The sequence below is a fragment of the Podarcis vaucheri genome (genome assembly GCF_965113315.1).
Source record: "Podarcis vaucheri genome assembly, chromosome: 5".
Lineage (NCBI taxonomy): Eukaryota > Metazoa > Chordata > Lepidosauria > Squamata > Lacertidae > Podarcis > Podarcis vaucheri.
Window position 1 is genome coordinate 95,929,313 of NC_138763.1, and position 25,075 is coordinate 95,954,387.

A 25,075-nucleotide genomic window follows, 5' to 3' on the forward strand; every position below is an offset into this window, starting at 1 on the left:
TTTCCACCGCCAAACCTTTCAGGGGAGTATTTGCAACACGTTGGCACCATCTTTGAGTGAATTGGAGAATTTCATATTTTTGCTGAAGTTGTGACCCCGGGGCTTAGAAATTTTTTTTTTCACAGGTTAAGTTGTCGAGGGTTGATTTCTTGGCCTATGATAAAAAGCCTTCTGTTTCCACCGACAAACCTTTCAGGGGAGAATTTGCAACAGTTTAGCACCATTTTTGAGTGAATTGGATAATTTCAGATTTTTGCTGAAGTTGTGACTCCGGGGCTTAGAAATCTTTTTTTTCACAGGTTAAGTTGTCGAGGGCTGATTTCATGTCCTATGATAAAAAGCCTTCTGTTTCCACTGCCAAACCTTTCAGGGGAGAATTTACAACAGTTTAGCACCATTTTTGAGTGAATTGGAGAATTTCAGATTTTTGCTGAAGTTGTGACCCCGGGGCTTAGAATTTTTTTTTTTCACAGGTTAAGTTGTCGAGGGCTGATTTCATGTCCTATCATAAAAAGCCTTCTGTTTCCATCGCCAAACCTTTCAGGGGAGTATTTGCAACACGTTGGCACCATCTTTGAGTGAATTGGAGAATTTCAGATTTTTGCTGAAGTTGTGACCCCGGGGCTTAGAATTTTTTTTTTCACAGGTTAAGTTGTCGAGGGCTGATTTCATGTCCTATCATAAAAAGCCTTCTGTTTCCACCGCCAAACCTTTCAGGGGAGTATTTGCAACACGTTGGCACCATCTTTGAGTGAATTGGAGAATTTCATATTTTTGCTGAAGTTGTGACCCCGGGGCTTAGAAATTTTTTTTTTCACAGGTTAAGTTGTCGAGGGTTGATTTCTTGGCCTATGATAAAAAGCCTTCTGTTTCCACCGACAAACCTTTCAGGGGAGTATTTGCAACACGTTGGCACCATCTTTGAGTGAATTGGAGAATTTCAGATTTTTGCTGAAATTGTGACCCCGGGGCTTAGAAATTATTTTTTTCACAGGTTAAGTTGTCGAGAGTTGATTTCTTGGCCTATGATAAAAAGCCTTCTGTTTCCACCGCCAAACCTTTCAGGGGAGTATTTGCAACACGTTGGCACCATCTTTGAGTGAATTGGAGAATTTCAGATTTTTGCTGAAGTTGTGACCCCGGGGCTTAGAAATTTTTTTTTTCACAGGTTAAGTTGTCGAGGGCTGATTTCTTGGCCTATGATAAAAAGCCGTCTGTTTCCACCGCCAAACCTTTCAGGGGAGAATTTGCAAAACTTTGGCACCATCTTTGAGTCAATTGGAGAATTTCAGATTTTTGCTCAAATTGTGACCCCAGGGCTTAGAATTTTTTTTTTCACAGGTTAAGTTGTCGAGGGCTGATTTCTTGGCCTATGATAAAAAGCCGTCTGTTTCCACCGCCAAACCTTTCAGGGGAGAATTTGCAAAACTTTGGCACCATCTTTGAGTCAATTGGAGAATTTCAGATTTTTGCTCAAATTGTGACCCCAGGGCTTAGAATTTTTTTTTTCACAGGTTAAGTTGTCGAGGGCTGATTTCATGTCCTATCATAAAAAGCCTTCTGTTTCCACCGCCAAACCTTTCAGGGGAGTATTTGCAACACGTTGGCACCATCTTTGAGTGAATTGGAGAATTTCATATTTTTGCTGAAGTTGTGACCCCGGGGCTTAGAAATTTTTTTTTTCACAGGTTAAGTTGTCGAGGGTTGATTTCTTGGCCTATGATAAAAAGCCTTCTGTTTCCACCGACAAACCTTTCAGGGGAGAATTTGCAACAGTTTAGCACCATTTTTGAGTGAATTGGATAATTTCAGATTTTTGCTGAAGTTGTGACTCCGGGGCTTAGAAATCTTTTTTTTCACAGGTTAAGTTGTCGAGGGCTGATTTCATGTCCTATGATAAAAAGCCTTCTGTTTCCACTGCCAAACCTTTCAGGGGAGAATTTACAACAGTTTAGCACCATTTTTGAGTGAATTGGAGAATTTCAGATTTTTGCTGAAGTTGTGACCCCGGGGCTTAGAATTTTTTTTTTTCACAGGTTAAGTTGTCGAGGGCTGATTTCATGTCCTATCATAAAAAGCCTTCTGTTTCCATCGCCAAACCTTTCAGGGGAGTATTTGCAACACGTTGGCACCATCTTTGAGTGAATTGGAGAATTTCAGATTTTTGCTGAAGTTGTGACCCCGGGGCTTAGAATTTTTTTTTTTTAACAGGTTAAGTTGTCGAGGGCTGATTTCATGTCCTATCATAAAAAGCCTTCTGTTTCCACCGCCAAACCTTTCAGGGGAGTATTTGCAACACGTTGGCACCATCTTTGAGTGAATTGGAGAATTTCAGATTTTTGCTGAAGTTGTGACCCCGGGACTTAGAAATTTTTTTTTTCACAGGTTAAGTTGTCGAGGGCTGATTTCTTGGCCTATGATAAAAAGCCTTCTGTTTCCACCGCCAAACCTTTCAGGGGAGAATTTGCAAAACTTTGGCACCATCTTTGAGTCAATTGGATAATTTCAGATTTTTGCTCAAATTGTGACCCCGGGGCTTAGAATTTTTTTTTTCACAGGTTAAGTTGTCGAGGGCTGATTTCATGTCCTATCATAAAAAGCCTTCTGTTTGCACCGCCAAACCTTTCAGGGGAGTATTTGCAACACGTTGGCACCATCTTTGAGTGAATTGGAGAATTTCAGATTTTTGCTGAAGTTGTGACCCCGGGGCTTAGAAATTTTTTTTTTCACAGGTTAAGTTATCGAGGGTTGATTTCTTGGCCTATGATAAAAAGCCTTCTGTTTCCACTGCCAAACCTTTCAGGGGAGAATTTGCAACACGTTGGCACCATCTTTGAGTGAATTGGAGAATTTCAGATTTTTGCTGAAGTTGTGACCCCGGGGCTTAGAAATCTTTTTTTTCACAGGTTAAGTTGTCGAGGGCTGATTTCATGTCCTATGATAAAAAGCCTTCTGTTTCCACTGCCAAACCTTTCAGGGGAGAATTTACAACAGTTTAGCACCATTTTTGAGTGAATTGGAGAATTTCAGATTTTTGCTGAAGTTGTAACCCCGGGGCTTAGAATTTTTTTTTTTCACAGGTTAAGTTGTCGAGGGCTGATTTCATGTCCTATCATAAAAAGCCTTCTGTTTCCATCGCCAAACCTTTCAGGGGAGTCTTTGCAACACGTTGGCACCATCTTTGAGTGAATTGGAGAATTTCAGATTTTTGCTGAAGTTGTGACCCCGGGGCTTAGAAATTTTTTTCCCCACAGGTTAAGTTGTCGAGGGCTGATTTCATGTCCTATGATAAAAAGCCTTCTGTTTCCACCGCCAAACCTTTCAGGGGAGAATTTGCAAAACTTTGGCACCATTTGTGAGTGAATTGGAGAATTTCAGATTTTTGCTGAAGTTGTGACCCCGGGGCTTAGAATTTTTTTTTTTCACAGGTTAAGTTGTCGAGGGCTCATTTCATGTCCTATGATAAAAAGCCTTCTGTTTCCACCGCCAAACCTTTCAGGGGAGTATTTGCAAAACTTTGGCACCATTTGTGAGTGAATTGGAGAATTTCAGATTTTTGCTGAAATTGTGACCCCAGGGCTTAGAATTTGTTTTTTTCACAGGTTAAGTTGTCGAGGGTTGATTTCTTGGCCTATGATAAAAAGCCTTCTGTTTCCACCGACAAACCTTTCAGGGGAGAATTTACAACAGTTTAGCACCATTTTTGAGTGAATTGGAGAATTTCAGATTTTTGCTGAAGTTGTGACCCCGGGGCTTAGAAAAAAATTTTTTCACAGGTTAAGTTGTCGAGGGCTGATTTCATGTCCTATCATAAAAAGCCTTCTGTTTCCACCGCCAAACCTTTCAGGGGAGTATTTGCAACACGTTGGCACCATCTTTGAGTGAATTGGAGAATTTCAGATTTTTGCAGAAATTGTGACCCCGGGGCTTAGAAATTATTTTTTTCACAGGTTAAGTTTTCGAGAGTTGATTTCTTGGCCTATGATAAAAAGCCTTCTGTTTCCACCGCCAAACCTTTCAGGGGAGTATTTGCAAAACTTTGGCACCATTTTTGAGTGAATTGGAGAATTTCAGATTTTTGCTGAAGTTGTGACCCCGGGGCTTAGAATTTTTTTTTTCACAGGTTAAGTTGTCGAGGGCTGATTTCATGTCCTATAATAAAAAGCCTTCTGTTTTCACTGCCAAACCTTTCCGGGAAGAATTTGCAAGAGTTTAGCACCATTTTTGAGTGAATTGGAGAATTTCAGATTTTTGCTCAAATTGTGACCCCGGGGCTTAGAAATTTTTTTTTTCCACAGGTTAAGTTGTCGAGGGCTGATTTCATGTCCTATCATAAAAAGCCTTCTGTTTCCACCGCCAAACCTTTCAGGGGAGTATTTGCAACACGTTGGCACCATCTTTGAGTGAATTGGAGAATTTCAGATTTTTGCTGAAGTTGTGACCCCGGGGCTTAGAATTTTTTTTTTCACAGGTTAAGTTGTCGAGGGCTGATTTCATGTCCTACAATAAAAAAAGCCTTCTGTTTTCACTGCCAAACCTTTCCGGGAAGAATTTGCAAGAGTTTAGCACCATTTTTGAGTGAATTGGAGAATTTCAGATTTTTGCTCAAATTGTGACCCCGGGGCTTAGAAAATTTTTTTTTCCACAGGTTAAGTTGTCGAGGGCTGATTTCATGTCCTATCATAAAAAGCCTTCTGTTTCCACCGCCAAACCTTTCAGGGGAGTATTTGCAACACGTTGGCACCATCTTTGAGTGATTTGGAGAATTTCAGATTTTTGCTGAAATTGTGACCCCGGGGCTAAGAAATTTTTTTTTTCACAGGTTAAGTTGTCGAGGGCTGATTTCATGTCCTATCATAAAAAGCCTTCTGTTTCCACCGCCAAACCTTTCAGGGGAGTATTTGCAACACGTTGGCACCATCTTTGAGTGAATTGGAGAATTTCAGATTTTTGCTGAAATTGTGACCCCGGGGCTTAGAAAATTTTTTTTTCACAGGTTAAGTTGTCGAGGGCTGATTTCTTGGCCTATGATAAAAAGCCTTCTGTTTCCACCGCCAAACCTTTCAGGGGAGAATTTGCAAAACTTTGGCACCATCTTTGAGTCAATTGGAGAATTTCAGATTTTTGCTCAAATTGTGACCCCGGGGCTTAGAATTTTTTTTTTCACAGGTTAAGTTGTCGAGGGCTGATTTCATGTCCTATCATAAAAAGCCTTCTGTTTCCACCGCCAAACCTTTCAGGGGAGTATTTGCAACACGTTGGCACCATCTTTGAGTGAATTGGAGAATTTCAGATTTTTGCTGAAGTTGTGACCCCGGGGCTTAGAAATCTTTTTTTTCACAGGTTAAGTTGTCGAGGGCTGATTTCATGTCCTATGATAAAAAGCCTTCTGTTTCCGCTGCCAAACCTTTCAGGGGAGAATTTACAACAGTTTAGCACCATTTTTGAGTGAATCGGAGAATTTCAGATTTTTGCTGAAGTTGTGACCCCGGGGCTTAGAATTTTTTTTTTCACAGGTTAAGTTGTCGAGGGCTGATTTCATGTCCTATCATAAAAAGCCTTCTGTTTCCATCGCCAAACCTTTCAGGGGAGTTGTCAGGGGTTCAGGAGCAGAGGCGAGGGCAAGGGAGGAAACAGAGAGCGAGGGGGAGGAGGCAGAAGAAAGGATGAGTGACGACGACGACCCGAGATCTCCGAGTCTGTCCAGTGAATCAGAAGATTCACAAAGAGGAGCACCAGTGGCAAGGGCAAGGGGGGAGACTAGGGGGACACCCCAGGAAGAAAGAGCCAGAGGGGACTCAGAGGGGAGCAGTTGGAGATCGGGACCTACGTCACCGCCAGAGAGTAGGGAAGAGGAAGAGCGCCTGGGAACTAGCGCTGGCAGCTCACAACAGGAGGGAGGGCACGAGTCAGGAGTGGCCACACCTTCATCGGGGAGCGAAGTGACGGTTAGACGGAAAGTGGAAGGTTGGGCGCGCGCGCCAAGTTCAAATGCACAGGAAGGTGGCGCAGTAGGCAGCCCGGAAAGAGAGCCAGGTCCTAAAGCCCGGCGCAAGGAGACAGGGGAGTCAGGGGGGTCAGCGTCAGAAGAATCCCGGAAGGGAGAGACCCAGGGGGGCAGAGGGACCCAGAGGAGAACTGTCAGGCGGAAAAGGTGGAGCAGGGCTAGGATATTAAGTTGGTGCGCAAGGGGCGGAGACTCAGAAGGAGCTTCGCCGACCTAAGCATAAGGCGTAGGGTTGCACGCAGCAGCTCAAGAATGGAGACTGTAACTCAATAAAGACTTTTAATCAACAACCGCTGGCTAGCGTGATCCTCTGTGAGCTAGGATCTGGAAGTAACCCTGACAGTAAGCTCCTTCTCTTCAAATTGTGGACATCCACGACCTCGCGGAGAGGAGGGAAAGCGGGTGCCTACAAGAAAGCTCACGAACGGTAGACAATATGACGGCCGAACAGCAAATAACGGAACTCAGAGACGCGGTTTCACGACTGACTGCCGAGGCGGTGGCGTCCAGGAAGAGAGAGGAGGACGCAGCGGCCGCCTACAGGGATCTCCAGGTCAGGTTGGACGTGCTTACGAAGCAGGGGCAACAGACACCCAAATCAGAGGGGATTGGGTTGGGGAGACGCACAGGCAGTCTGGTCTCGCACTTCGATGGGAATTTGCAACAGTACCCCAATTTTAGAGCAGACGTAATGTGTGCACTACAACTACTGCACAAAGACTTTAGAGATGAACAAGAGAAAGTGGGGTTCATCATGTCCCATTTGCATGGAGACGCTAAAGCATGGCTGCGCAATTTGTGGAGGGATAAGGATCCTGCGCTCCAAAATGCGGACGCCTTTATTAAAGCGATGGATGGCTGTTTTTTATCAAGCATTGACGTGGATCTTGCCCGAAGGGAGGTGCACGGACTAAGACAAGGGAGGGCCAGCGTACGGCAATATCATGCCCGCTTTTTCGCTTTGGTCAGTGCCCTGGAATGGGACAGAGATTCGGCTCCCGTCAGAGACCTTTTTTGGGAGGGCTTGAACAGCTCGGTGAAAGATGAGATTGCGAGGGGGGAGAGACCCCGGACCACGCAGGAGATCGTTCAGAGGGCGCTGGCGGTGGGAGTGCGGCTGGAAGAACGTCCGTGGAGCAGGGACGAAGGGCGCAGCGGGCGCGAACCAGCCAGGGGCTCCTCCTTCCTTCCCAGAGAAGCAGAGCGTGCGCAATCCACGCCCCCAACAGGGGGAGGGGTGGAACCGATGGAGGTTGGGAGTGCAAGGGCTCAGTCAGCAGCCAGAGCCCTAGCACCGGCAGCAGTGAAAGCGAAGCCTCCTAGAGGGAACAGGAAGTGTTACATCTGCGAGGATCCAGGCCATTTGGCGAAAGAGTGTCCCCGGAGGCTCCACAAGCACACTGCAGCCTCAGCAATGGTGACTGCAGCAACGCAGCAAGGAGAACCACAGCAGGGAAACGACGATGTCTGGCTGGAAGAGGAGGCACTGGGGCCCAGCCAGACGTGTCAGTGAAGCAGTCCCCAGAGATTTTACCGCCCATGGACCCCCTCCCGCCCAAGCCAGTAGTGAGGCTCACCGCATCGCTCCAGCTACCCAATGGAATCACCATGGACGTGCCAATCACCGTCGACTCGGGAAGCAATGCAGACTTCATAGGGCAGGACTTTGTCGACCGGCACGCTATACAGTTGCTGCCTGCCGCGCTGCCACTGCAGGTTGTCACGGTGGATGGCAGGGAGCTGTTAGGGGGGCAAGTGGTGAAGCAGACGCCACCTATGGTGCTGCGGCTTGGAAATCACAAGGAGATTATCAGCTTCAACGTCACTCAACTCTCAGACACGCCTATTGTATTGGGCATGAGTTGGCTGGACAGGCACAGCCCGACGCTGGCTTGGTACCAGAGGCAGCTGACCTTCGGTTCTTCCTTTTGTGCTGAACACTGCATCATGCCCCAGCAAGAAGGGGAGCAAGAGGAGTCACAGCTGCTGCTCGGCACGCTGCAAGCGATTCCCCACAAGTACGCAGAATTTTTGGAGGTTTTCTGCGAGAAGGAGGCAGACAAGCTACCCCCCCACAGACCATATGACTGCAAGATTGACCTGCTGCCGGGGGCGGCGCTGCCCAAAGGGAAGCTGTATTCCATGTCTGAAGACGAACTGCAGGAACTCAAGGAGTTCATTGATCATAATTTGAAACGCGGTTTCATCCGAGAGTCCCAGGCAGCGGGGGGCAGTCCTGTATTCTTTGTGAAGAAGCGAGACACGCCCCAGAAAAGGCTCGTGGTGGACTACCGCATTTTGAACAGTGTCACCAAGCCGTCGGACTTCCCCATGCCCCGAATCGACGACCTCCTCGCGAAAGTACGCAAGGGCAGCGTGTTCACCAAGTTGGACCTGCGAGGGGCGTACAACCTGATTCGCATGCGGGAAGGAGATGAGTGGAAGACAGCCATGTTCACACCCCTGGGCACCTACGAATATAGAGTTATGCCTTTTGGATTGCAAAATGGCTCCCACGTTTTTCAAGCTTTCATGCATCACGTGTTGGCGGAGCTCCTCTACAAGACGTGCGTCTGTTTCTTGGATGACATCCTGATCTTTTCGGAATCGCAGCAGGAGCATGACAGACACGTCAGGGAAGTGCTGAGCAGGCTCCAGCAACATAGGCTTTACGCCAAGCTGGAGAAGTGCCAATTCGACGTGACGGAGGTGGATTTCCTGGGATACAGGTTGTCTGACAAGGGGCTCGCCATGGACAGCGCCAAGGTTCGAGCGGTGTTGGATTGGAAAAGCCCACGCAACCGGAAGGAGGTCCAACGATTTGTCGGCTTCGCGAACTTCTATCGCAAGTTCATCAAAGGCTTCGCTATGCAGACTGCAGCCATTACAGACACGCTCAGTTCCAAGAAAAAGAAGTTCATCTGGACAGCGCAGGCGGAGCAGTCCTTTCAGGCACTCAAGCGTCTTTTCGCCTCGGAGGAACAGCTGCTTCATGTCGATCCTAGCAGGCCTATGAGAGTTGAAACAGACGCCTCGGACAGGGCCGTCGGAGCAGTCCTGCTGCAGAAGGACCCGCAGGGGGTTTGGAGGCCCGGAGCGTTTTACTCCAGGAAGCTCAGCAAGTCCGAACAGAATTACACCATCTGGGACAGGGAGTTGCTGGCTATTCATGCAGCGTTCAAAGCATGGAGGCACTTCCTGATTGGAGCCAAGCACACGGTGCAGGTCTGCACGGACCACAAGAATCTGGAGCACTGGCGCACGGCACAGTTCCTGAACCAGAGGCAGATACGTTGGGCTGAGTTCTTTGCGAATTTCGACTTCCGAATAGAGTATGTCCCGGGGGACACCAACATCATGGCGGACGCGCTATCCCGTAAGCCACAGTATCTGGAGGACGCCACGCCAGCGGCCGCCATGCACATCTTCGCGCCAACAGTGTGGGCGTGCGCTGCGGCGACAGTGGACCTGGAGGCGGTGCGACAAGCGTTGCAGAATGACTCTTTCGCGCAAGCAAAGATGGCTGAGATGCGAAGGGGCACGGCAGCGACCAACGGGTTCCAGCTGAGAGATGGATTGCTCATCTGCAAAGGGGCCATCTACGTGCCGGGAGACGAACTTCGCGCCAAGGTACTGCATCAGCTGCACGACGCGCCCACTGCCGGGCACTTTGGCAAGGAGAAGACGGTGGAATTAGTCGCCAGGGATTTCTGGTGGCCCGGAATGAGAGGGGAGGTCGCGGACTACGTGGCGAGGTGCGACACCTGCCAGAGGGCCAAACCAGTGCACAGACCGCCGGCCGGACTGTTGGAACCGCTGCAAACTCCGGTCGAGCCATGGGAGAGAGTCGCCCTGGACTTCGTCACGGATCTGCCCAGCTCGAGGGGCAAGACGGCCGTGCTGGTGGTGGTGGACTTGTTCTCCAAGATGGCGCATTTCATCCCGTGTGCGAAGGTGGCCACGGCGGAACAAACCGCCAAACTGTTCATAGACCACGTGTTCAAGGTTCACGGTCTGCCACGGTCTATTCTGTCCGACCGCGGGCGGCAGTTCATCTCGAACTTCTGGCAGAAGCTGATGGGCTTCCTAAACGTCAAGATCAACCTGGCGTCGGCGAGACACCCGCAGACCAACGGGCAAGCGGAGCGGGTCAATGCCATCATGCAGCAGTACCTGAGATGCTATGCGAATCAACAGCCTGCGACGTGGGTGGATTACCTGCCGCTCGCCGAGTTCGCCTACAACAACACGAAGCACGTGTCCACGGGGGTCACGCCGTTCTTCGCCAACAACGGGAGGCACCCCAGAACCTTCCCGGGACTGGAAAGACTGGTGGAGGGGGAGCCGCAGACAGCAGATGCGTTCGCGTCGGAGTTGCAAGAGGTTCACGATCAGCTGCGGCGGCACCTGGAGCTGGCCAAACACGCATACAAGGTGCAGGCAGACAAACACAGAAGGGTTGGCGAAGAGATCCAGGTGGGAGACTGGGTCTGGTTAGCAGCCCACGCAGTGCCGGCCAGGTCGTTGGCCAAGAAGAAACTAGGGCATAAGCAACTGGGGCCCTACCAAGTCGAAGAGCAGGTCAACCCGGTGGCTTTCAGGCTGGCGCTTCCGGAGGGTTCCAGAATGCATCCGGTGTTCCACAGATCGGTGCTCACTCCCTACAAGGCACCGCACAGGTTTCAGGAACCCGGCACGGCGCCGAGTCCGCTCCGAGAGGGAACCAGGCAACGGGGAGTGGCACAGGAGGTGCGCCTCAACGAAGTCACGGAGATTTTGGACTCCAGATGGGGGGAAGAGGGGGTAGAATACCTTCTCGCTAAGGAGGGCACCCCGGCCAATGCCAACAGCTGGGTGCCGGGCTACGCTCTAGATGAACCTCTGCTCAAGGAAGAGTTTCATGCCCTCTTTCCCCATAGGCCAATGCCGGCGGACTTTTTCGACGACTGGCTTTTCACGCCCACGCTTTCAGCCAGCACGTTCCGGGGGTTCGACTCGGATGAGGAACCGACACGAGACGCCCGTTCCCCGGAGGGGTCACCCTCGGGATCTGCCTCAGAACCCTCGTATTGGTGGGATGATCGACCAGAGGAGCAGTGGCGCAGGAAGTGGCTGGAGGGTCCAGGACGAGCTACGCCTACAGAAGGAAGCGAGGGAGAGACCGACATGGACTTTTTCGGGGACAACCAGGGTCTCGAGCACGGCGGCACGGAGATGGAAGCAGAGGTGACCGTCGTTGACGAGAGCAGGGAGGAAGAACCGGGAGTCTGCGGATGGAGGCCGGCCACGGGAAGCGAACTGTACCCGACATTCGTCCCTTTGACACTGCAGCACCCAGTTCCCGCACCGGAGGGAGGGGAGGGGGGAAGGGGGGGCTTTGAGGGGGGGATGGATGTCAGGGGTTCAGGAGCAGAGGCGAGGGCAAGGGAGGAAACAGAGAGCGAGGGGGAGGAGGCAGAAGAAAGGATGAGTGACGACGACGACCCGAGATCTCCGAGTCTGTCCAGTGAATCAGAAGATTCACAAAGAGGAGCACCAGTGGCAAGGGCAAGGGGGGAGACTAGGGGGACACCCCAGGAAGAAAGAGCCAGAGGGGACTCAGAGGGGAGCAGTTGGAGATCGGGACCTACGTCACCGCCAGAGAGTAGGGAAGAGGAAGAGCGCCTGGGAACTAGCGCTGGCAGCTCACAACAGGAGGGAGGGCACGAGTCAGGAGTGGCCACACCTTCATCGGGGAGCGAAGTGACGGTTAGACGGAAAGTGGAAGGTTGGGCGCGCGCGCCAAGTTCAAATGCACAGGAAGGTGGCGCAGTAGGCAGCCCGGAAAGAGAGCCAGGTCCTAAAGCCCGGCGCAAGGAGACAGGGGAGTCAGGGGGGTCAGCGTCAGAAGAATCCCGGAAGGGAGAGACCCAGGGGGGCAGAGGGACCCAGAGGAGAACTGTCAGGCGGAAAAGGTGGAGCAGGGCTAGGATATTAAGTTGGTGCGCAAGGGGCGGAGACTCAGAAGGAGCTTCGCCGACCTAAGCATAAGGCGTAGGGTTGCACGCAGCAGCTCAAGAATGGAGACTGTAACTCAATAAAGACTTTTAATCAACAACCGCTGGCTAGCGTGATCCTCTGTGAGCTAGGATCTGGAAGTAACCCTGACAGGAGTCTTTGCAACACGTTGGCACCATCTTTGAGTGAATTGGAGAATTTCAGATTTTTGCTGAAGTTGTGACCCCGGGGCTTAGAAATTTTTTTCCCCACAGGTTAAGTTGTCGAGGGCTGATTTCATGTCCTATGATAAAAAGCCTTCTGTTTCCACCGCCAAACCTTTCAGGGGAGAATTTGCAAAACTTTGGCACCATTTGTGAGTGAATTGGAGAATTTCAGATTTTTGCTGAAGTTGTGACCCAGGGGCTTAGAAATTTTTTTTTTCACAGGTTAAGTTGTCGAGGGCTGATTTCATGTCCTATGATAAAAAGCCTTCTGTTTCCACCGCCAAACCTTTCAGGGGAGTATTTGCAAAACTTTGGCACCATTTGTGAGTGAATTGGAGAATTTCAGATTTTTGCTGAAATTGTGACCCCAGGGCTTAGAATTTGTTTTTTTCACAGGTTAAGTTGTCGAGGGTTGATTTCTTGGCCTATGATAAAAAGCCTTCTGTTTCCACCGACAAACCTTTCAGGGGAGAATTTACAACAGTTTAGCACCATTTTTGAGTGAATTGGAGAATTTCAGATTTTTGCTGAAGTTGTGACCCCGGGGCTTAGAAAAATTTTTTTTCACAGGTTAAGTTGTCGAGGGCTGATTTCATGTCCTATCATAAAAAGCCTTCTGTTTCCACCGCCAAACCTTTCAGGGGAGTATTTGCAACACGTTGGAACCATCTTTGAGTGAATTGGAGAATTTCAGATTTTTGCTGAAATTGTGACCCCGGGGCTTAGAAATTATTTTTTTCACAGGTTAAGTTTTCGAGAGTTGATTTCTTGGCCTATGATAAAAAGCCTTCTGTTTCCACCGCCAAACCTTTCAGGGGAGTATTTGCAAAACTTTGGCACCATCTTTGAGTGAATTGGAGAATTTCAGATTTTTGCTGAAATTGTGACCCCGGGGCTTAGAATTTTTTTTTTCACAGGTTAAGTTGTCGAGGGCTGATTTCATGTCCTATAATAAAAAGCCTTCTGTTTTCACTGCCAAACCTTTCCGGGAAGAATTTGGAAGAGTTTAGCACCATTTTTGAGTGAATTGGAGAATTTCAGATTTTTGCTCAAATTGTGACCCCGGGGCTTAGAATTTTTTTTTTTTCCACAGGTTAAGTTGTCGAGGGCTGATTTCATGTCCTATGATAAAAAGCCTTCTGTTTCCACCGCCAAAGCTTTCCAGGAAGAATTTGCAACAGTTTAGCACCATTTTTGAGTGAATTGGAGAATTTCAGATTTTTGCTGAAATTGTGACCCCGGGGCTTAGAATTTTTTGTTCCCACAGGTTAAGTTGTCGAGGGCTGATTTCATGTCCTATGATAAAAAGCCTTCTGTTTCCACCGCCAAACCTTTCAGGGGAGTATTTGCAAAACTTTGGCACCATTTGTGAGTGAATTGGAGAATTTCAGATTTTTGCTGAAATTGTGACCCCGGGGCTTAGAATTTGTTTTTTTCACAGGTTAAGTTGTCGAGGGTTGATTTCTTGGCCTATGATAAAAAGCCTTCTGTTTCCACCGACAAACCTTTCAGGGGAGAATTTACAACAGTTTAGCACCATTTTTGAGTGAATTGGAGAATTTCAGATTTTTGCTGAAGTTGTGACCCCGGGGCTTAGAAATTTTTTTTTTCACAGGTTAAGTTGTTGAGGGCTGATTTCATGTCCTATGATAAAAAGCCTTCTGTTTCCACTGCCAAACCTTTCCGGGAAGAATTTGCAAGAGTTTAGCACCATATTTGAGTGAATTGGAGAATTTCAGATTTTTGCTCAAATTGTGACCTCGGGGGTTAGAAATTTTTTTCCCCACAGGATAAGTTGTCGAGGGCTGATTTCATGTCCTATGATAAAAAGCCTTCTGTTTCCACCGCCAAACCTTTCAGGGGAGTATTTGCAAAACTTTGGCACCATTTGTGAGTGAATTGGAGAATTTCAGATTTTTGCTGAAATTGTGACCCCAGGGCTTAGAATTTGTTTTTTTCACAGGTTAAGTTGTCGAGGGTTGATTTCTTGGCCTATGATAAAAAGCCTTCTGTTTCCACCGACAAACCTTTCAGGGGAGAATTTACAACAGTTTAGCACCATTTTTGAGTGAATTGGAGAATTTCAGATTTTTGCTGAAGTTGTGACCCCGGGGCTTAGAAAAAATTTTTTTCACAGGTTAAGTTGTCGAGGGCTGATTTCATGTCCTATCATAAAAAGCCTTCTGTTTCCACCGCCAAACCTTTCAGGGGAGTATTTGCAACACGTTGGCACCATCTTTGAGTGAATTGGAGAATTTCAGATTTTTGCTGAAATTGTGACCCCGGGGCTTAGAAATTATTTTTTTCACAGGTTAAGTTTTCGAGAGTTGATTTCTTGGCCTATGATAAAAAGCCTTCTGTTTCCACCGCCAAACCTTTCAGGGGAGTATTTGCAAAACTTTGGCACCATCTTTGAGTGAATTGGAGAATTTCAGATTTTTGCTGAAATTGTGACCCCGGGGCTTAGAATTTTTTTTTTCACAGGTTAAGTTGTCGAGGGCTGATTTCATGTCCTATAATAAAAAGCCTTCTGTTTTCATTGCCAAACCTTTCCGGGAAAAATTTGCAAGAGTTTAGCACCATTTTTGAGTGAATTGGAGAATTTCAGATTTTTGCTCAAATTGTGACCCCGGGGCTTAGAATTTTTTTTTTTTCCACAGGTTAAGTTGTCGAGGGCTGATTTCATGTCCTATGATAAAAAGCCTTCTGTTTCCACCGCCAAAGCTTTCCAGGAAGAATTTGCAACAGTTTAGCACCATTTTTGAGTGAATTGGAGAATTTCAGATTTTTGCTGAAATTGTGACCCCGGGGCTTAGAATTTTTTGTTCCCACAGGTTAAGTTGTCGAGGGCTGATTTCATGTCCTATGATAAAAAGCCTTCTGTTTCCACCGCCAAACCTTTCAGGGGAGTATTTGCAAAACTTTGGCACCATTTGTGAGTGAATTGGAGAATTTCAGATTTTTGCTGAAATTGTGACCCCGGGGCTTAGAATTTGTTTTTTTCACAGGTTAAGTTGTCGAGGGTTGATTTCTTGGCCTATGATAAAAAGCCTTCTGTTTCCACCGACAAACCTTTCAGGGGAGAATTTACAACAGTTTAGCACCATTTTTGAGTGAATTGGAGAATTTCAGATTTTTGCTGAAGTTGTGACCCCGGGGCTTAGAAATTTTTTTCCCCACAGGTTAAGTTGTCGAGGGTTGATTTCTTGTCCTATGATAAAAAGCCTTCTGTTTCCACCGCCAAACCTTTCAGGGGAGTATTTGCAAAACTTTGGCACCATCTTTGAGTGAATTGGAGAATTTCAGATTTTTGCTGAAGTTGTGACCCCGGGGCTTAGAAATTTTTTTTTTCACAGGTTAAGTTGTTGAGGGCTGATTTCATGTCCTATGATAAAAAGCCTTCTGTTTCCACTGCCAAACCTTTCCGGGAAGAATTTGCAAGAGTTTAGCACCATTTTTGAGTGAATTGGAGAATTTCAGATTTTTGCTCAAATTGTGACCTCGGGGGTTAGAAATTTTTTTCCCCACAGGATAAGTTGTCGAGGGCTGATTTCATGTCCTATGATAAAAAGCCTTCTGTTTCCACTGCCAAACCTTTCAGGGGAGTATTTGCAACACGTTGGCACCATCTTTGAGTGAATTGGAGAATTTCAGATTTTTGCTGAAGTTGTGACCCCGGGGCTTAGAAATTATTTTTTTCACAGGTTAAGTTGTCGAGGGTTGATTTCTTGGCCTATGATAAAAAGCCTTCTGTTTCCACCGCCAAACCTTTCAGGGGAGTATTTGCAAAACTTCGGCACCATCTTTGAGTGAATTGGAGAATTTCAGATTTTTGCTGAAATTGTGACCCCGGGGCTTAGAATTTTTTTTTTCACAGGTTAAGTTGTCGAGGGCTGATTTCATGTCCTATAATAAAAAGCCTTCTGTTTTCACTGCCAAACCTTTCCGGGAAGAATTTGCAAGAGTTTAGCACCATTTTTGAGTGAATTGGAGAATTTCAGATTTTTGCTGAAGTTGTGACCCCAGGGCTTAGAATTTGTTTTTTTCACAGGTTAAGTTGTCGAGGGTAGAAGAAACTAGGGCATAAGCAACTGGGGCCCTACCAAGTCGAAGAGCAGGTCAACCCGGTGGCTTTCAGGCTGGCGCTTCCGGAGGGTTCCAGAATGCATCCGGTGTTCCACAGATCGGTGCTCACTCCCTACAAGGCACCGCACAGGTTTCAGGAACCCGGCACGGCGCCGAGTCCGCTCCGAGAGGGAACCAGGCAACGGGGAGTGGCACAGGAGGTGCGCCTCAACGAAGTCACGGAGATTTTGGACTCCAGATGGGGGGAAGAGGGGGTAGAATACCTTCTCGCTAAGGAGGGCACCCCGGCCAATGCCAACAGCTGGGTGCCGGGCTACGCTCTAGATGAACCTCTGCTCAAGGAAGAGTTTCATGCCCTCTTTCCCCATAGGCCAATGCCGGCGGACTTTTTCGACGACTGGCTTTTCACGCCCACGCTTTCAGCCAGCACGTTCCGGGGGTTCGACTCGGATGAGGAACCGACACGAGACGCCCGTTCCCCGGAGGGGTCACCCTCGGGATCTGCCTCAGAACCCTCGTATTGGTGGGATGATCGACCAGAGGAGCAGTGGCGCAGGAAGTGGCTGGAGGGTCCAGGACGAGCTACGCCTACAGAAGGAAGCGAGGGAGAGACCGACATGGACTTTTTCGGGGACAACCAGGGTCTCGAGCACGGCGGCACGGAGATGGAAGCAGAGGTGACCGTCGTTGACGAGAGCAGGGAGGAAGAACCGGGAGTCTGCGGATGGAGGCCGGCCACGGGAAGCGAACTGTACCCGACATTCGTCCCTTTGACACTGCAGCACCCAGTTCCCGCACCGGAGGGAGGGGAGGGGGGAAGGGGGGGCTTTGAGGGGGGGATGGATGTCAGGGGTTCAGGAGCAGAGGCGAGGGCAAGGGAGGAAACAGAGAGCGAGGGGGAGGAGGCAGAAGAAAGGATGAGTGACGACGACGACCCGAGATCTCCGAGTCTGTCCAGTGAATCAGAAGATTCACAAAGAGGAGCACCAGTGGCAAGGGCAAGGGGGGAGACTAGGGGGACACCCCAGGAAGAAAGAGCCAGAGGGGACTCAGAGGGGAGCAGTTGGAGATCGGGACCTACGTCACCGCCAGAGAGTAGGGAAGAGGAAGAGCGCCTGGGAACTAGCGCTGGCAGCTCACAACAGGAGGGAGGGCACGAGTCAGGAGTGGCCACACCTTCATCGGGGAGCGAAGTGACGGTTAGACGGAAAGTGGAAGGTTGGGCGCGCGCGCCAAGTTCAAATGCACAGGAAGGTGGCGCAGTAGGCAGCCCGGAAAGAGAGCCAGGTCCTAAAGCCCGGCGCAAGGAGACAGGGGAGTCAGGGGGGTCAGCGTCAGAAGAATCCCGGAAGGGAGAGACCCAGGGGGGCAGAGGGACCCAGAGGAGAACTGTCAGGCGGAAAAGGTGGAGCAGGGCTAGGATATTAAGTTGGTGCGCAAGGGGCGGAGACTCAGAAGGAGCTTCGCCGACCTAAGCATAAGGCGTAGGGTTGCACGCAGCAGCTCAAGAATGGAGACTGTAACTCAATAAAGACTTTTAATCAACAACCGCTGGCTAGCGTGATCCTCTGTGAGCTAGGATCTGGAAGTAACCCTGACAGGAGTCTTTGCAACACGTTGGCACCATCTTTGAGTGAATTGGAGAATTTCAGATTTTTGCTGAAGTTGTGACCCCGGGGCTTAGAAATTTTTTTCCCCACAGGTTAAGTTGTCGAGGGCTGATTTCATGTCCTATGATAAAAAGCCTTCTGTTTCCACCGCCAAACCTTTCAGGGGAGAATTTGCAAAACTTTGGCACCATTTGTGAGTGAATTGGAGAATTTCAGATTTTTGCTGAAGTTGTGACCCAGGGGCTTAGAAATTTTTTTTTTCACAGGTTAAGTTGTCGAGGGCTGATTTCATGTCCTATGATAAAAAGCCTTCTGTTTCCACCGCCAAACCTTTCAGGGGAGTATTTGCAAAACTTTGGCACCATTTGTGAGTGAATTGGAGAATTTCAGATTTTTGCTGAAATTGTGACCCCAGGGCTTAGAATTTGTTTTTTTCACAGGTTAAGTTGTCGAGGGTTGATTTCTTGGCCTATGATAAAAAGCCTTCTGTTTCCACCGACAAACCTTTCAGGGGAGAATTTACAACAGTTTAGCACCATTTTTGAGTGAATTGGAGAATTTCAGATTTTTGCTGAAGTTGTGACCCCGGGGCTTAGAAAAATTTTTTTTCACAGGTTAAGTTGTCGAGGGCTGATTTCATGTCCTATCATAAAAAGCCTTCTGTTTCCACCGCCAAACCTTTCAGGGGAGTATTTGCAACACGTTGGAACCATCTTTGAGTGAATTGGAGAATTTCAGATTTTTGCTGAAATTGTGACCCCGGGGCTTAGAAATTATTTTTTTCACAGGTTAAGTTTTCGAGAGTTGATTTCTTGGCCTATGATAAAAAGCCTTCTGTTTCCACCGCCAAACCTTTCAGGGGAGTATTTGCAAAACTTTGGCACCATCTTTGAGTGAATTGGAGAATTTCAGATTTTTGCTGAAATTGTGACCCCGGGGCTTAGAATTTTTTTTTTCACAGGTTAAGTTGTCGAGGGCTGATTTCATGTCCTATAATAAAAAGCCTTCTGTTTTCACTGCCAAACCTTTCCGGGAAGAATTTGCAAGAGTTTAGCACCATTTTTGAGTGAATTGGAGAATTTCAGATTTTTGCTCAAATTGTGACCCCGGGGCTTAGAATTTTTTTTTTTTCCACAGGTTAAGTTGTCGAGGGCTGATTTCATGTCCTATGATAAAAAGCCTTCTGTTTCCACCGCCAAAGCTTTCCAGGAAGAATTTGCAACAGTTTAGCACCATTTTTGAGTGAATTGGAGAATTTCAGATTTTTGCTGAAATTGTGACCCCGGGGCTTAGAATTTTTTGTTCCCACAGGTTAAGTTGTCGAGGGCTGATTTCATGTCCTATGATAAAAAGCCTTCTGTTTCCACCGCCAAACCTTTCAGGGGAGTATTTGCAAAACTTTGGCACCATTTGTGAGTGAATTGGAGAATTTCAGATTTTTGCTGAAATTGTGACCCCGGGGCTTAGAATTTGTTTTTTTCACAGGTTAAGTTGTCGAGGGTTGATTTCTTGGCCTATGATAAAAAGCCTTCTGTTTCCACCGACAAACCTTTCAGGGGAGAATTTACAACAGTTTAGCACCATTTTTGAGTGAATTGGAGAATTTCAGATTTTTGCTGAAGTTGTGACCCCGGGGCTTAGAAATTTTTTTTTTCACAGGTTAAGTTGTTGAGGGCTGATTTCATGTCCTATGATAAAAAGCCTTCTGTTTCCACTGCCAAACCTTTCCGGGAAGAATTTACAACAGTTTAGCACCATTTTTGAGTGAATTGGAGAATTTCAGATTTTTGCTGAAGTTGTGACCCCGGGGCTTAGAAAAAATTTTTTTCACAGGTTAAGTTGTCGAGGGCTGATTTCATGTCCTATCATAAAAAGCCTTCTGTTTCCACCGCCAAACCTTTCAGGGGAGTATTTGCAACACGTTGGCACCATCTTTGAGTGAATTGGAGAATTTCAGATTTTTGCTGAAATTGTGACCCCGGGGCTTAGAAATTATTTTTTTCACAGGTTAAGTTTTCGAGAGTTGATTTCTTGGCCTATGATAAAAAGCCTTCTGTTTCCACCGCCAAACCTTTCAGGGGAGTATTTGCAAAACTTTGGCACCATCTTTGAGTGAATTGGAGAATTTCAGATTTTTGCTGAAATTGTGACCCCGGGGCTTAGAATTTTTTTTTTCACAGGTTAAGTTGTCGAGGGCTGATTTCATGTCCTATAATAAAAAGCCTTCTGTTTTCATTGCCAAACCTTTCCGGGAAAAATTTGCAAGAGTTTAGCACCATTTTTGAGTGAATTGGAGAATTTCAGATTTTTGCTCAAATTGTGACCCCGGGGCTTAGAATTTTTTTTTTTTCCACAGGTTAAGTTGTCGAGGGCTGATTTCATGTCCTATGATAAAAAGCCTTCTGTTTCCACCGCCAAAGCTTTCCAGGAAGAATTTGCAACAGTTTAGCACCATTTTTGAGTGAATTGGAGAATTTCAGATTTTTGCTGAAATTGTGACCCCGGGGCTTAGAATTTTTTGTTCCCACAGGTTAAGTTGTCGAGGGCTGATTTCATGTCCTATGATAAAAAGCCTTCTGTTTCCACCGCCAAACCTTTCAGGGGAGTATTTGCAAAACTTTGGCACCATTTGTGAGTGAATTGGAGAATTTCAGATTTTTGCTGAAATTGTGACCCCGGGGCTTAGAATTTGTTTTTTTCACAGGTTAAGTTGTCGAGGGTTGATTTCTTGGCCTATGATAAAAAGCCTTCTGTTTCCACCGACAAACCTTTCAGGGGAGAATTTACAACAGTTTAGCACCATTTTTGAGTGAATTGGAGAATTTCAGATTTTTGCTGAAGTTGTGACCCCGGGGCTTAGAAATTTTTTTCCCCACAGGTTAAGTTGTCGAGGGTTGATTTCTTGTCCTATGATAAAAAGCCTTCTGTTTCCACCGCCAAACCTTTCAGGGGAGTATTTGCAAAACTTTGGCACCATCTTTGAGTGAATTGGAGAATTTCAGATTTTTGCTGAAGTTGTGACCCCGGGGCTTAGAAATTTTTTTTTTCACAGGTTAAGTTGTTGAGGGCTGATTTCATGTCCTATGATAAAAAGCCTTCTGTTTCCACTGCCAAACCTTTCCGGGAAGAATTTGCAAGAGTTTAGCACCATTTTTGAGTGAATTGGAGAATTTCAGATTTTTGCTCAAATTGTGACCTCGGGGGTTAGAAATTTTTTTCCCCACAGGATAAGTTGTCGAGGGCTGATTTCATGTCCTATGATAAAAAGCCTTCTGTTTCCACTGCCAAACCTTTCAGGGGAGTATTTGCAACACGTTGGCACCATCTTTGAGTGAATTGGAGAATTTCAGATTTTTGCTGAAGTTGTGACCCCGGGGCTTAGAAATTATTTTTTTCACAGGTTAAGTTGTCGAGGGTTGATTTCTTGGCCTATGATAAAAAGCCTTCTGTTTCCACCGCCAAACCTTTCAGGGGAGTATTTGCAAAACTTCGGCACCATCTTTGAGTGAATTGGAGAATTTCAGATTTTTGCTGAAATTGTGACCCCGGGGCTTAGAATTTTTTTTTTCACAGGTTAAGTTGTCGAGGGCTGATTTCATGTCCTATAATAAAAAGCCTTCTGTTTTCACTGCCAAACCTTTCCGGGAAGAATTTGCAAGAGTTTAGCACCATTTTTGAGTGAATTGGAGAATTTCAGATTTTTGCTGAAGTTGTGACCCCGGGGCTTAGAAATTTTTTTTTCCACAGGTTAAGTTGTCGAGGATTGATTTCTTGGCCTATGATAAACTGCCTTCTGTTTCCACCGACAAACCTTTCAGGGGAGAATTTACAACAGTTTAGCACCATTTTTGAGTGAATTGGAGAATTTCAGATTTTTGCTGAAATTGTGACCCCGGGGCTTAGAAATTTTTTTTTTTCACAGGTTAAGTTGTTGAGGGCTGATTTCATGTCCTATCATAAAAAGCCTTCTGTTTCCACCGCCAAACCTTTCAGGGGAGTATTTGCAACACGTTGGCACCATCTTTGAGTGAATTGGAGGATTTCAGATTTTTGCTGAAGTTGTGCCCCCGGGGCTTAGAAATTATTTTTTTCACAGGTTAAGTTGTCGAGGGTTGATTTCTTGGCCTATCATAAAAAGCCTTCTGTTTCCACCGCCAAACCTTTCAGGGGAGTATTTGCAAAACTTCGGCACCATCTTTGAGTGAATTGGAGAATTTCAGATTTTTGCTGAAATTGTGACCCCGGGGCTTAGAATTTTTTTTTTCACAGGTTAAGTTGTCGAGGGCTGATTTCATGTCCTATAATAAAAAGCCTTCTGTTTTCACTGCCAAACCTTTCCGGGAAGAATTTGCAAGAGTTTAGCACCATTTTTGAGTGAATTGGAGAATTTCAGATTTTTGCTGAAATTGTGACCCCGGGGCTTAGAATTTTTTTCCCCCACAGGTTAAGTTGTCGAGGGCTGATTTCATGTCCTATGATAAAAAGCCTTCTGTTTCCACCGCCAAACCTTTCAGGGGAGTATTTGCAAAACTTTGGCAACATTTGTGATTGAATTGGAGAATTTCAGATTTTTGCTGAAATTGTGACCCCAGGGCTTAGAAATTTTTTTTCCCACAGGTTAAGTTGTCGAGGGTTGATTTCTTGTCCTATGATAAAAAGCCTTCTGTTTCCACCGCCAAACCTTTCAGGGGAGTATTTGCAAAACTTTGGCACCATCTTTGAGTGAATTGGAGAATTTCAGATTTTTGCTGAAGTTGTGACCCCGGGGCTTAGAAATTTTTTTTTTCACAGGTTAAGTTGTTAAGGGCTGATTTCATGTCCTATGATAAAAAGCCTTCTGTTTCCACTGCCAAACCTTTCCGGGAAGAATTTGCAAGAGTTTAGCACCATTTTTGAGTGAATTGGAGAATTTCAGATTTTTGCTCAAATTGTGACCTCGGGGGTTAGAAATTTTTTTCCCCACAGGATAAGTTGTCGAGGGCTGATTTCATGTCCTATGATAAAAAGCCTTCTGTTTCCACTGCCAAACCTTTCAGGGGAGTATTTGCAACACGTTGGCACCATCTTTGAGTGAATTGGAGAATTTCAGATTTTTGCTGAAGTTGTGACCCCGGGGCTTAGAAATTATTTTTTTCACAGGTTATGTTGTCGAGGGTTGATTTCTTGGCCTATGATAAAAAGCCTTCTGTTTCCACCGCCAAACCTTTCAGGGGAGTATTTGCAAAACTTCGGCACCATCTTTGGGTGAATTGGAGAATTTCAGATTTTTGCTGAAATTGTGACCCCGGGGCTTAGAATTTTTTTTTTCACAGGTTAAGTTGTCGAGGGCTGATTTCATGTCCTATAATAAAAAGCCTTCTGTTTTCACTGCCAAACCTTTCCGGGAAGAATTTGCAAGAGTTTAGCACCATTTTTGAGTGAATTGGAGAATTTCAGATTTTTGCTGAAGTTGTGACCCCGGGGCTTAGAAATTTTTTTTTCCACAGGTTAAGTTGTCGAGGATTGATTTCTTGGCCTATGATAAACTGCCTTCTGTTTCCACCGACAAACCTTTCAGGGGAGAATTTACAACAGTTTAGCACCATTTTTGAGTGAATTGGAGAATTTCAGATTTTTGCTGAAATTGTGACCGCGGGGCTTAGAAATTTTTTTTTTTTCACAGGTTAAGTTGTCGAGGGCTGATTTCATGTCCTATCATAAAAAGCCTTCTGTTTCCACCACCAAACCTTTCAGGGGAGTATTTGCAACACGTTGGCACCATCTTTGAGTGAATTGGAGGATTTCAGATTTTTGCTGAAGTTGTGCCCCCGGGGCTTAGAAATTATTTTTTTCACAGGTTAAGTTGTAGAGGGTTGATTTCTTGTCCTATGATAAAAAGCCTTCTGTTTCCACCGCCAAACCTTTCAGGGGAGTATTTGCAAAACTTTGGCACCATCTTTGAGTGAATTGGAGAATTTCAGATTTTTGCTGAAATTGTGACCCCGGGGCTTAGAATTTTTTTTTTCACAGGTTAAGTTGTCGAGGGCTGAATTCATGTCCTATGATAAAAAGCCTTCTGTTTCCACTGCCAAACCTTTCCGGGAAGAATTTGCAAGAGTTAAGCACCATTTTTGAGTGAATTGGAGAATTTCAGATTTTTGCTCAAATTGTGACCCCGGGGCTTAGAAATTTTTTTCCCCACAGGTTAAGTTGTCGAGGGCTGATTTCATGTCCTATGATAAAAAGCCTTCTGTTTCCACCGCCAAACCTTTCAGGGGAGTATTTGCAACACGTTGGCACCATCTTTGAGTGAATTGGAGAATTTCAGATTTTTGCTGAAGTTGTGACCCCGGGGCTTAGAATTTTTTTTTTTCACAGGTTAAGTTGTCGAGGGTTGATTTCTTGGCCTATGATAAAAAGGCTTCTGTTTCCACCGACAAACCTTTCAGGGGAGAATTTACAACAGTTTAGCACCATTTTTGAGTGAATTGGAGAATTTCAGATTTTTGCTGAAGTTGTGACCCCGGGGCTTAGAAATTTTTTTTTCCACAGGTTAAGTTGTCGAGGGCTGATTTCATGTCCTATGATAAAAAGCCTTCTCTTTCCACCACCAAACCTTTCAGAGGAAAATTTACAACAGTTTAGCACCATTTTTGAGTGAATTGGAGAATTTCAGATTTTTGCTGAAGTTGTGACCCCGGGGCTTAGAATTTTTTTTTTTCACAGGTTAAGTTGTCGAGGGTTGATTTCTTGGCCTATGATAAACTGCCTTCTGTTTCCACCGACAAACCTTTCAGGGGAGAATTTACAACAGTTTAGCTCCATTTTTGAGTGAATTGGAGAATTTCAGATTTTTGCTGAAATTGTGACCGCGGGGCTTAGAAATTTTTTTTTTTTCACAGGTTAAGTTGTCGAGGGCTGATTTCATGTCCTATCATAAAAAGCCTTCTGTTTCCACCGCCAAACCTTTCAGGGGAGTATTTGCAACACGTTGGCACCATCTTTGAGTGAATTGGAGGATTTCAGATTTTTGCTGAAGTTGTGCCCCCGGGGCTTAGAAATTATTTTTTTCACAGGTTAAGTTGTAGAGGGTTGATTTCTTGTCCTATGATAAAAAGCCTTCTGTTTCCACCGCCAAACCTTTCAGGGGAGTATTTGCAAAACTTTGGCACCATCTTTGAGTGAATTGG